The sequence below is a fragment of the Patagioenas fasciata genome, chromosome 2 (assembly GCF_037038585.1).
Source record: "Patagioenas fasciata isolate bPatFas1 chromosome 2, bPatFas1.hap1, whole genome shotgun sequence".
In the NCBI taxonomy this organism is placed as follows: Eukaryota; Metazoa; Chordata; class Aves; order Columbiformes; family Columbidae; genus Patagioenas; species Patagioenas fasciata.
Genome location: NC_092521.1, coordinates 46,525,056 through 46,538,491, shown reverse-complemented (window position 1 = coordinate 46,538,491; position 13,436 = coordinate 46,525,056). Strand labels below are relative to the sequence as shown.

Here is a 13,436-nt window from a genome sequence, read left to right as displayed (position 1 = left end):
CCCACTATTTGCTGTCCTCGCTGAATATGAAAACAGGATTTGTGGGGGTTTTCTACAAGCACTAGCTAATCACAACACTCACTGGGGGTTTGTAAAGGTAATCTCGGTTTTAAAAACAAAGCATCAGCTTTCTTAAATATCACAGAATCACAGAATAACAGAATGTTAGGGATTGGAAGGGACCTCAAAAGATCATCTAGTCCAATCCCCCTGCCAGAACAGGAACGTTTAGATGAGATGTTGGTTTCTAGAAATCTTTGATGATCTGACTGAAGTGTGTTTCCCCTTAGGTGGCAAAACAAGCCTTAAAAATGAGACCAAAGATGAGAGAGTGGAAAGAATAGACAGTGCTTGTGCTGCAGGAGACTGAGTGGACAAAAATATGCTTCTGTCTCCCTGCTGAGCATATACCAAGAGTATATACAAAATAGTAGCAGTTAGGAGTGTTGTGAAAACATAAGCTCATTAAGAGTCCCTAAAATCTTTGTGCAACATAAGTGAAGTCATAGTAATTGCAGGTATCTTTTGATTGCACTTGGAGTGGGAAGAACGAATCTCATGGCCAAATGCGAAGGCTGATCTCTCTAGTTTCCATTTAAAGCCGTGTCTGAATGCACGTGTATTTGATGCAGCATTGACAGCAGCACCAAGAAGAATTAAACTGGTCTTTTTGGCCCAGCATGAAGCAAGGAAACTGTGTACTGCTGTGCATAAGACAGAAGAGATATTGCCTCTCCCTTCAGCACCAGCTATATAGATCTATCCAGCATTTGGGAGATACCTTTATCTGTCTGTCTGGGACTGTCAACTTGAGGAACGGAGGGAAAAATGAATCGGCCTCTGACTACCTATTCCTGCAGCAGGGCAAACCTGCCTCGAAACAGTGGAAATGAGAGTATGGAGCTGATGTTTTCCGTCTGAGAAAGGGGTATATGGAGTTGGCATGTTTTTTTTTTTCATGAGGAGGACATGCCCACAGAAAATCACAGCTATCACCAAGTGAGCGGGAGAATATTTGTGGGAACCTTTGTTAAACCCATGGGAGCTTATTGCTGATGTTCACCTAGCTGAGATCAAAGTATGGCCACCTAGAGTAAGACTGCTGTTCTCCTCAAACAATGCCAAGCTGCTTAGAATATTATAGGAAAAATAAAAAGAAATTAAAAATGACCACATCATTTCACACAGCAATAAATATGTCATAAGGATTTTTTATCACATGGACTTGATGCATGTTGGACAGTAAGAAAATAGATTTGATCAACAGGAATAGCTGCTCAACAGCTAATATGATCTACTGAGTCACAAATCCTCTTTTTCATAATGCTTAAATACGGATTTACATGATGGACCATAACAACTCCAAATGCACCATTTATGTTTATCATGTAAATAATGATGAGTTTTCAAATTAGAATGCTGATCAAAATAGCATGCTAGTTATTCAAATGGCTTCTGGGTTCAGAAACTCACTTTTTGAATAAGTTCAAAAGTATGAGCTGTTTAGACTATGGCTGTACATTACTGAGACCCAGGTGAGCATTGTGTACATGAGAGTGGTCCTGCTGAGCTCAATAGGTTCACTCAGCTGTATAAGGTTACTTATGGCTATGGGTACTTGCAGAAGGGATGTCAAAGTCAGTAAGGACACTTTATTTTTTCTTGTTGACTTCCAATGATTCTGTGAGCTGATCACTAAGGTTATATTAGCATTCACTGTTTACTGCTAGGGGAATAATTTCTGTGTCCAAAGCATGTGCAATGTGATCACTAGTTTGCCAGATTTTTTACCCTTTTCTTCTTCCACAATGCAGTACTTTAAAAAAATGCAAGAAACCTTGCCAGGATCCTGTTTAAGGGCAAATACCTTCAGAAATACTGTGCTACTCTCTCTCAGCCTGCCTTTGCAAGCCTCAGCTTGTGTGTCTATGCACAAATATGGATATCTGTGGGAGTCAGGATAGGTCCTGCATTTGACATTTAGATCCTTAATAGTTAAGCAATAAATTGTTCTCCTGATCGTCCAGTGTTGCTGGAAAACAGACACATTTTCTTCACCTTTGATACTAGGATCTCAGCCAGGAGTGGCTTCTGTAGTTCTTCAAGGCTAAAGACCAGTCTTGTGCAAAAGGCCAGTACAAACAGCTTACAAGTCAAGTTGTTCAAGCTCTCCCTCAGCCCCCCAAATTAGTCCTCATTGCCATAGTTTCACTGACAACAGGCATTGGCCTGCCTCTCAGTAGAAAGGTGAGGTCTAAAATTAAACAATGCCCAAGGGTTCAGAGGACACTAGAGAGCCCAAAGGCTATTTGGCATTATCTTTTCCTATTCTGTACCCATCTCCCCCTAAACAGACAGAGTCCATCCCCTTCTACTTGCTCTGAGTTAATTATAACTTGCATTGAGTAGTGTCATGGAGAGAGACATAAAAAGCAGCAACACTAATAGTACTCAAGGGGATTTTAGCAGCTCTACAGCAGAACAAAAATCTCCCAGCAAAGAGTTGTGGCAATAAATGAGCCAGTTTGATACCAGTCAAAGTCCACATGCAGATAGATTTATTTGCTCTATATTGGCCATGCTTTTCCAGCTTCATGAGATATGGATATTTCTGCAGGAAGGATTCCACGTTTAGATGGAGAGGTAGCATGTTCCTGCAACATAAAGCATTCACTGGCCACTGCACCGGTACAGGGACACTGGAGTTCAAATGAGCTTTTGCAAATCCCCAAGAGGGGAAGAAAAAAAAGACTTGGGCACTGCTTGAAAAGCAATATTTGAACTTACATTTCAGTAGAGTTGAGGGGGGGGACAGGGGGCTGTCTTGCTGTCTCTGTACCTGTTTGAGACAAGTCAGAGCCAGACAGAAGCAACCAGTATATGAGCAGTGTGATATGAAGGCTTCCCCAGCCTGGATGTTCCTGAGCTGTATGGGTGATCTGGGATTATGGGCGAAGAACAGCATGGAGATGATGCAGGGAGCAATGCAAAACAGACCTGTGGTGCCAATATTTAGCTGCTTGCTTTGGGTTAATTTATTTGTGCTGGTTTAGATGTCAGGCAAATTCTCAAGGTCAGTAGTGCCTTACTCATATCAGTAGCTGAAGAGGACAATATGAAGCTACTCGCAGCTGGAATTCCAACCAGCCCATTTAATACCTTCCCCTTGACTACTAGTGGCTTGTCCGAAGTACCATATTCTTCCACCTGAAATTCATCTCCAGTCCTTGCTTCCTTCTCCCTCCCCCGCTCTGGTGACATCTCTGTCTCTACTCAGCAGGTAGTTATCAGACTTCTCATAAATGGTCTGAGCATTCTTTTGCCCTCCTGGTAGATTCCAACTTGTAGGAAGAAAATGGACATTTTTCATCAAGAGGGCCAACACAGTAGCAGAGCTATGGCAAGAACCGACTGGGTTTATTTAACTACATTTTACTTCAGAATTTTCCTTTGTGACAGCTAAAATCCTATATGTAAAGTGTGCTGACCATGCTCATTGGTAACATGTGAGCACAATGGAGCCAGGGCTGTAGATACCATACTAGTTCAGAATCTGCATCTTTGAGATGTCCGTTTCCTAAGGGATATCTTCACATAGCTGAAGGGCTTGTACTCAGGCTGTGAACTCATGTCCATAGCCTAGGTCAGACAAAACTGATAAAAGGAAAAAAATGGTTCTATATCTACACTTTATAGTTGTCCCCTAACACCAAAACAGGTGTAAGAATGATCTCTAACGGCTGGAATCTGTAGCCTCCGTTTGTTTTTCAGGCTGCTTGTTTTGAAGACATGCTGTCGATGCAGTCCAGTTGATAGGGGAGTGTGGTCTGTCTGAACAAGCTGTAAACCATTTCCTTTGACTAGAGAAAAGGTGGCAGAAAGCTTTGGAAGCCATGGGTCTGTGGGTAGTCTGACTTCCTTTGTATGTGTTTCCCTTCATTGCAAAATGATAAAGACTTTCTCCTGATACTTAAAGGGCCAATTTCTAAGGCAGTGAAGAGATCTAAATGATTGCTCCAAGTTTTCCAGATACTCCATAGCCTTTCTTCAGATGGAAAAGATGGATTTATACAAGAAAGTGCTGAAAACTCTGGTGCTAAGGAGAAAATGTAGGGAGAAAAAAATGTCCTAAATGCTGATTAAACACAGAAGTGCACAGAAATTTACCGTGTTTTCCCATCCCTGTCTTCAAGTCAAACTGAACTTCTTGACTACCACTTGGTCTTCTTCAAAGGTTTGTGGAAAATAAACAGACTTCCTGTGAAATTGCATTGAACAAGCACCAGATACAGAGCTCCCTTCCCCCATCACCTTTCTGCACCGTTGCAAAGACTTACTTAATGATTTACATTGTTCAAAGAGTCACTCAAGCAGGCAAAGTGGAATTCCACCTGATCGGTAACATAGGGTACTTCCTATCTGAGCTGGCATGTGAGCTGTTTGTCAGCTCTCCTAACATGTGAAGAGCTATATGGGAACTGCTGAGGTGGCTATAGATTTTAAGGGCAACAATCTGCCTTTTTTTTTTTTGTGATGGTGTGAAAAAACTACCATAAAGAACGCTGTTAAGACAGAGAGCACAGTGAATGTAAGCACACCAACACATTATCCAGCCTCAATGGCACATGGTACATTGTTTCCATTATCAGACAAAAAAACCTCACAAGAGACAGAGATCAAAGGGTTAGCTTTTCAGTGATCTTGTCATGCGGCTTCTTAAATGATAATGTAAAGGTTTTAAAAAACATTTACCGTAATTTCTGCTAAGTGTCACAGCCTAGTGAACCATTAAAAGTGAAGCAGCTCACTGAACCGCGCGGAAGTGAACAGATGGAATTCCACCCTCCCTCCGCTCCAGAGCCTCCTCGAACAATGCAAAGTCTTCTTTCAAATCTCCTCCTTTGAGCTCATTACCCAGGGCAAATATGTGGCAGGTTCTACTGCCACAAAGGCTGGGGCTCACTCTTCTCTGCAGCCAGGCATTGCGGTAGGATTTAAAACAAAACAAACAGAAAACAAAACAACAACAAAAAAATTACACTGGTTTCTACACTTGTACAATCCTTTCTTTCTTCCTCACTTTATATGGATGCTTGGAGAAAAGTAGGACAGCCTGATTCTGCTTCTCAGGCTTTTATGGGTAACTGTAAGTCTTGTTTTTTTCCTGATTTCGCTTAAAAAAAAAAAAAAAAGTAGCCATTTTCTTTGGGTACAGTTGTTTGTGCCTCCATAGTTCTGATTTTTTTAGAGAGAAAGACATAACCTGAGCACCACTGCTGCTGTTGCACTTATTTCTGCTCCTCATACATCCTCCTCTCTGCTTCCCTGCTGAGGTGACAGGTAATTCTGCACAGGTGTGCATGATCTTGCACTCTCCTTGCTAAATTTTTAGAGCGCTTTACGAGCTCATGGAAATCTGGATCATTGTCACAGGGCTGAAATTTCCACTGAGTTTTGTGGGTTCTGTGAGCACACTGTGAACCATCTCCTCAGGCCAGGTTTACAGCAGATGCTACCAGGGTCCTGCACGCTCCAGTGGGACATGTGAATCAGTGGTGCAGTAGCCACAGGGGGAGGAGGCTGCAGGGTGAGAAGGGGGATGGTCAGTGTTTGCTGGGTGCCAGAGTGTTTGAGGAGAGAGGATTCATTCAATAAACTCCAGTTCCATGCAGGGCCATCCTCTCTCTCCAAGGAGTCTCACTGATGGGTGAAGAGTGACATGCAAAGGATTGATCTCCCCCAAATTTGGACACATTTAACATCCCAGACTAAAACTGCAAGGTCCCTATCTACAACTTGCGTCACCTGGTAAGCTTAACTTGGGCTGGGCTCATTTCTGGAACATGTCACTGAAAAAAATCTTTGGCTTTTCATCTTTATCTTTGAAGCCAAGACCACAATTTCTGCCAATCTGTGGGTTAAGTGCCTGACTCCCCTCTGTCCTGTACTGCATTTACATCTGTGTAAAACTCTGTCAAGTATAATATTGTTTCCAGTTCCCACTGAACCATTGCAATATGGTCCAGAAACCATCTATAATTCTCCTCAATCTGCTCTCGCCTATGGCCTTTGTCACAGAAATGTTGGAGTGGGACTTACTATGATTCAGCCATTGGAGGTCCTTCAAACCATGAAAACCAGAAACCAACTGTCTTCAGGATTTGTTCACACATGGTTTCAGCATTTTACAAGGAGGTTCACCCATGTGAGAGCTGGTGTCTCCCAAAAAGCCCCTTTCCTGTTATCAATGGACTTATGTTCTGAGGGTACCTGGTGGGAGAGGAGTACAGCATTTGTAGCTGAAGAAGAAAAACCACCTAAATTGGTCCTTTTCTAGATTAGATGTTGTTTGTGAGTCATCAGTGCAGCATCGGGAAATTCACCATTTTGTCCTCAACTTAAGCATGATGGAAAATTTGAAGAGTTATCTTGCAGCTTGGGTGGTAGACATCAGGCCTGCTTTGAAATCTGGGACATAAAAAGCACCCTGGTATCTTGACCTCCCCACTTTGCAAGGTTGAACTGAAATAAGTAACTCCATCCTTTCTGGACACTGGAGAAGATTGGAGTTCAGCTTCATGTTGTACCTGGCTGGTGATGTGGGCTGAGAAGTACAGGGCTGTGGTGAAGGAAGGAAGAAGGCTCTGGCACCTCCTTCTCTGGGAGAAGCAACAATCCCCATCACAGGCTCTGTACAGCAGTAGGAGATGCTGCCAGCTGAACAACACATCCCTACAGGGGCACGAAGTGGTGCTCAGCCAGGCACGGCCAGCACTGTCTCTGCCTGGCCAGGTACTCTGCTGACTGCAGCACACTCTCACCAAGGGCACCCTATTTCTGCCCAGGAAAAGGCAAAGTACCTCCTTCAGCACATTCCCCCTCTCCATCACACAGCTTGTTGTTTTCACAAGCTTCTGCTGTCTGTCTGTCTCTCTGCTGAGACTGTTCCTGGGCAATGTCTTTGATTTCCTTCACAGGGTAAGATTTAGACAGGTGACTCTGGCCCTTCCACCACGAGTTGAGCAGAATGAAAATTATCCTCTCTGGTGTGACAAACTGTGGCATTTGGGAGCAGATATAGAGAATTTGCTCAGAAATGGCAGCTAAAAACATAGGTAAGCCGGTAAGGACTGAGTTTGCTTACTGGGAGAAGCTGCTGGTCCCCTCACCTGAAAGCTGTGGCCATCCCAGGAGAGGTAGAGGACCTGACTGTGTCTGTACGAGGCTGTTCTCTGTGAAATGAAATGCATGTGCTTGAACCACGTCTTTGATCATTTGATCATGCCCTTAGAGTAATTTCTATGGATCAAGATGTACTTCTTCCTCTTGAATCATCCAGGTTGTCCCAGCTGGTGAGAATCACTACCATGTTGCCAGGGTAGACCCTGCACCAACTCTTACGTAGCCCTTTCTGGGTGGTCTTCAGCACTGTAAGAATGGGATCAGATCTTCTGCATGCGAGTTGTTATCCAGCAGCTGTCAGCTTCCTTAGGGACACACTCCTTGAGCAACTCTAACTTGTAACCTCGCTCTGCTGCAGCCACGGGAACTGCGCTCTGAATGAAAGCCTGAGCACCGGTCCTTTTATTTGTGCAAATAGATACGAACGAGTGCTCCATGTTTCATTATCATCTCTCTTTTTTTATCTTCTTCTTTTTTACCATTTACATTGCATGCATACACTTGAACAACTTGGCTTCAGTCTTGATTGAAATATTTAATGGATATTATTCATTGTTGGTATTCTCTCAGTGTTGTTCTCATTCATTTTAAAACTGCCAAACCTTCCCATTTTTCAAGGATGCCTGGCCTTTTAAATAAAGAAAGCATTTTGATACCTTTATTACTTTTTTTTCGAGGCCACATTATCTTGTTTTTGCTATCGTTTTGACTTTGATTCTAATAAACTGAATAGAAATAGCAGTCTCTCCATTTCTTAAATACCACATGCTTTTCCATTATTGTCCACAAACAGTTGATTCCAATCAACTTTCTTCAATTCATTCCGTCCTCAAAATTATTGTACTTTTATAACCATTCACAAATATTTTCAGAAGTGTTTCCAATTTGATGATATTATAACCTAGCCCTAAGGGTTTATTATCTTCTATATTATTCATTTCACCTAGTTTCATTTCCTTGGACTAAGTCCAAAATAGCCCCTGGTCTTGTTGATTGCTCCTCAAACGGAAAAAAACAGTTTGGTACCGCACTCAGAAACACGTATCCATCCTTAATGACTCCACTACTGCTATGCCCATCAATGTCAGCATAATTGAAATTCCACTGTAGTCACTGCCTCTGCCTTTTTACAGCTCACCCCTTATCTATGTAAGCGTTTCCTGATCTACTACTTTGTTTTACCCACTTCCCAGGTGCATGCCAGTTTTCTTCTTGGATTGTGTCATACCGTGAAGAGGTCCTTATTCATGCTTCACATTTGTCAGTTATTTGACAAGCTGAATGGAAAAGAAATAGCATTATAAGGAGCATGTTACCTATTTTTGGATTTCCCCTCAATGCAGCAGTAGGGCATGTCTTAGAGCATTTGCCAACTATGCCAAGAATGGTTACTCAGGTGCAAAGAAAGTAGGAAGGCAAACAGAGGGAAAACACTCTCCCTCCGCATTTAAGCCATATATATTCTTTTCTACATGCAGTTTTTCTTGGGAAATTCTGACTGTAAAATAAAGCAGAACATTTAGGATGCTTCAAATAATACAACCCTTCTCCTGGTGAGCAAACCATGAGGGGGCTTCCTGACCCTCGCAATGTTGCAGTGCCAGCAGAGAGAAACTACTCTTCCATTGCTTAGGCATACACTCAGCCTTTGAGAGCCTAATTTGGCTTTTTATATAAGCAGATCTTCCTTAAACAGAATTTTGAGTTAGCAATGAGCCCTTTACACTATAACTCTGGGGAAGGTAGAGCCTTTCCCCTCATTTATTAAAAAAGTAACTTTTACGTGGCATGCTGAGATCTTGGATTATTGAGATGGGTGTGTAGAATAGTTTACTTCCAAAACTGCATAATCTCACTGGTGATATTGCTAAACTGTGTGAGCTTTTAAAAGCTGCCTGGTGCTGCTGAGACTCGCTGAACTGAAACCTTCACAGGCCTGAGGTCCCCTGAACACCTGCCTTATCAGTGGGGGGACCCACATGTTGCTTAAAAAAGCTAGTCCTCACTGGTGGAGATACATGTAAAATAAATACCAAATGAGCTTTAAGGGCTTGAGAATCTTTGCTATGTGTTGCTGCCCATGAGCAGGAAGGATGTGGTGTATTGCTCAGATGCCCAGCTGGTTGCTGTCCTAACACATCCAGACCACAGACATGGGACGAGGCATTCCAAATGGGGATCCCACTTCCCCAAGGGCCATTTGTTTGTTCCCTTCAATGTGGAGCAGGCAGTATCTCGCAGGGTCAAGCAGACACTGCTACCAGTGTTTATTTTGTCTGGGCACCACTGCTTACCCAGAGATGCTGCACCTGGCAGGTGTTTCCAGGGAGCATCTCAGGCCAGGGTGCTGCTTTCTCACTCTCTCAGCACCTTTGGATGTTTTTTTTGTGAAAGGATTACAATGCCCGTTCATTTCTCACATGCCTGCCAGCTTGATATTATACCTAACCTTGCATTTGGGCATCGCCCATTCTGCAGTGCATGTCTAGTGTTTATTTCAGAGTCTGTCAGAGACCCAGGGTTAAAACTATTGGAGGTCCAGATGACATCTGGCTTCTCAGCTCCTCCAGAATATTGGCTACAGTGTTTATCAGTGCATTATTCATCAAAACTGATGATGCAAAGTACAACATGCTGTCTGCAGCTCAGCGTAAGAGTGGAAAGAAGTTGGCAGAAATGCCTAGTGTTCTGTGAGCAGCATGTAATCAATAGTCTGGGTGCTTGTTCACTTTATGTTGATGACTATTCCCTCTGGTACGTCTTTGTATATTTTTGGGTTCTCAGTATTACCAGCTGCGCAATTTTTCTCTCTCTTTTCTGGGTGCCAGCCTTGACAGAACAGAAGGGGCAACCTTTTGTGCGGTAGGTGTCAAATCAAATAAACTATTTGCACAAAGCCTGGAAATGAGAGTCAGAGAAAAAAATATTTAGTTGAGAATTTCCATGACAGGCTGTTATTTCTTCCTGTTCTTTTTTTTTTTTTTTTTTTTTTCCTCCTCCACCCCTCCTTTTTTTAAAGGAAAAGGAAAGATATTAAATATAGCAGAGCTAAAAACTGCTTCAATTGTCATTAAGATTTTGGACTAAAATCTGCTCTCCAGGTAAGGTGTATCTAGCAGGACTCCAGAGATTTCAGTGAAGTTACTCCCACTTACACCAGTCTAACAGAGCAGAATGTGAATGCTTATCTTTAATGCAAGAACTTGCAAAACAATAATCAGATTCTCAGCTGGGGTAAGTTGGCAAGTTTCCATTAAAGTCAATGGACCTAGGCTGATTTACACCAGCTGACGATCTGCCCCGGTATCTGCCATACCATACACACATACAAGTCACTGCTTATTTATTTTTAGTGTTAGACCTGCATGTGAATTTGGTGCTACAACAACTGAAGAACAGCAGTAGGTGAGTCTTATTGAAAAGGCATATTGCATTATTTTTCTTACAGATCTTCCCTTAGTGTCTGTGTATCGATCTGCAAAGTCTTACTATTCCTGTCCATGGCAAAAATTACAAAGAAGAATGGAACTAAAAAAGGCTGTTTGCTTTGTGACCCAAAGCAAAATAGCAGTCTTTGAAATTCTGAAATGGAGACTTCACACTAATTCTCCTAAGCAAAACATAAGGGAAGCAAAGCAAAACAAAATCTTGCCACCTCATTCAGTGGCTTGTCTTAGAAGGGCTTGTGATTTTTGTTTTCCAAAGGGGTGCACAAATGTGTCATCCAGCTGTATGTGAATCAGTATGCACTGTGGCAGAGGGGGGCTGCTGTTCATCAGTTATCTGCCATTCTTCCAAAGCTACAGAAGGCCAAACCATGCATGGAAGGGGTATGATGGCTGCTAGGTCTGAATGGTGAGTCAGTCCTGGAGTTTCATGTAGCCCATATTGTATATTCTTGATATTTGAATGAGACTACTGATAAACAATAAGTGTTGGTATGGCCGATGAGGTAAGAGGAGCTCAGATTAGAAAATATGGGTATGTAAATCAATGGCTTATTTTCTCCTTCAGTAGAGATCTTCTGTTGTGCTTTCAAGACTGAGAAATGTTCTGTAGAGTGTCTAAGAAAAAAAAGTGAATTAGAGGGATGAGGAGTTTCAGACTTGAGGATGTTTACCTCAGCAGTGTTACTGGACTTGAAGCTGAAGCAACATTCATGAAGGTGTGTAGACTCATCAGGTACTGTCTACAGCTTTTCTATCACAGCATGTGTTCTTCCTGCCTGAGACACAGAAGTGAAGTAATAACTGCAGTCATAGCTGAGTAACCTTCCAAGGCTCACTAGGGTCACGGATACAGGACTTAAGTGCTTACATGTAGATGTGAGTAATATCAAAGGGTCTGCCTTGTACTTACTGTGTCTTTGACACTTGGAGACATTTTTTCAGTAGCTGCAGAATCCCCAGTGTTTGGACCAGAGAAAGTGATGGGAAAAGAAACACTCTCCCACTGAAAATGAAGGGAGGAGATTTTGTACTTATAAAGGTTCTGAGCGTTAGGTCACAAGACAAAGTGTCCTTGAGGATGTTCAAGACTGAGGGAACATGGGTTATGCTGGAGTTTGTGTCTCTGCCTTGGCTCTATTCCACATGCTTTCTGCAATATGTGGAGTATGTCCTGGAAGCATAATCTTTCCTAGAGGAGAGTTCTGATTAGCTCGTCAGACTGACCTGCTCATCTTATTTGTCTCAGTTCAGTAGGCATGCTGCTAAGCTCAGGCTTTTTGGATCTCTCTGAGTCATGGGGTGCTCTGGCACAGCAGATCTTCAAGGCTGGGAGTTAAAGAAGTGACAATGCTATAGGCAAGTGATTTTTGAGAACTACAGATGAGGGGAGGAAATAAAGAGTGAAAGTGGGTCACTACTGCTATATACTAGTGTTCAGATTTGATTTTGATCACAGCCTGTCACCAAATCGTGCCAGATTTAGCCTTGTCCCTCAGGGAAGTATGGTACCAGAAGATCTTGCTGTGGCCAAGAGGAAGGAAACAGTGTTATTGTGGTTACCCATAAAACATTCATCAAGACAGAATTTTATCACAGTGACTGTTTTGCTTGGATGCAGACTGCAGGATTTGGACTGGAACAGTAAAAGAATTTGCTTACAGTCATGTAACAGGTCAGGAGTTGGGTCAGGACCAGGAACATGTGATGTGGTGTACCGTCCTGTAATGATTAAACCATTTGTCACCCCTTGCTCCTGTACTTTTCAGGCTTTCAAAGACCAAGCACACCTTCAACAAAGTCAGACGACAGGAAGCCCATCATGAACCTTGCAGTCTGTAACTAATTGTCTTTGTCTCTATAGTCCCATGGCTGTCTGGTCTCCGTGGTGTTCTCTGTCCTTCAGTGAACCCCCAGATCTGTGTGACGTGATAAACCTCATCATACCCTCTCTTCCTTTCTAGGACTTATATGTGATAGAGATATTAGGAATAATGACTTCTGAAATATCATTTGCCTCCCAATTGGCAAGAGAGTCATGCAGGGATGCTTATATATTGAAAATGCTTCTTATTCCAAATAAAAATGACAATTCACAAACTGGAGTGCTTGCTGGGATGTAGAACTGAGTTGTTTCGGTTCTTATAGAGGAGAAATTTTTGAAGAGTTCTGGTTTGGCAAAGTGCTTTGCAGATGTTTTGCCCAATAGACTGAGGGAACATACTTTGGGAGGCTGTGGATTCAGGCAATCAGAAAATAAAGCAAGAAGGCTAGTGAAGACCTCTGGGGCATATTTCATGGGATGATGCCAAGTCACGGAATTAATATATTCCAGTGGAAACCTGCTCTGACAGAGTGTTCTGGTCAGGTTCATTTCAATATCGCTTCTTCCAGGGCTCTTGGGGAACAAATAAAATTCCACCATTGCCACCTGATTGGAACATCATACTGCAGTCTTAGAGTGATTGGACAGCCCAACCAGCCCAGTGTGGAGAGCCAAGATTCATTTAGCATGCCTTGCATAGCTAACCACAGAAACACCCTACACCTGGCATGGTTCTCCCATTCAGTGGGAAGCTGGAGCTTCCTCAGTGTCATAGTGCACCAAGGATTCCCAAATCATCTCCCATCCAAGTGTGAGCTTGGCTCCCCTGCTTGGCTGCTGGGCCTGGCTGGGTTGTAGGACAAACTGACACCATGCTGCAGCCTAAACCATGGACCATTTGCACTTGCCAGCAGCTACATCAGCCTCTCTGCCAGGAGCAAGTGCCATTGCCCACATCAAGTTTTGAAGTTTTATATTTGCAA

The 13,436-nt window shown here is 42.8% G+C and overlaps 1 long non-coding RNA gene across 1 annotated transcript in view; it reads left to right on the top strand.

Moving 5' to 3' along the window:
* The first annotated feature begins 10,455 nt into the window (after positions 1-10,455).
* Positions 10,456-13,436, top strand: part of LOC139827162 (uncharacterized) — a 50,470-nt gene continuing 47,489 nt past the window's right edge. The window contains exon 1 of the long non-coding RNA XR_011737442.1: positions 10,456-10,587. This is a non-coding gene — a long non-coding RNA (uncharacterized lncRNA). The remainder of the gene's footprint in view (positions 10,588-13,436) is intronic.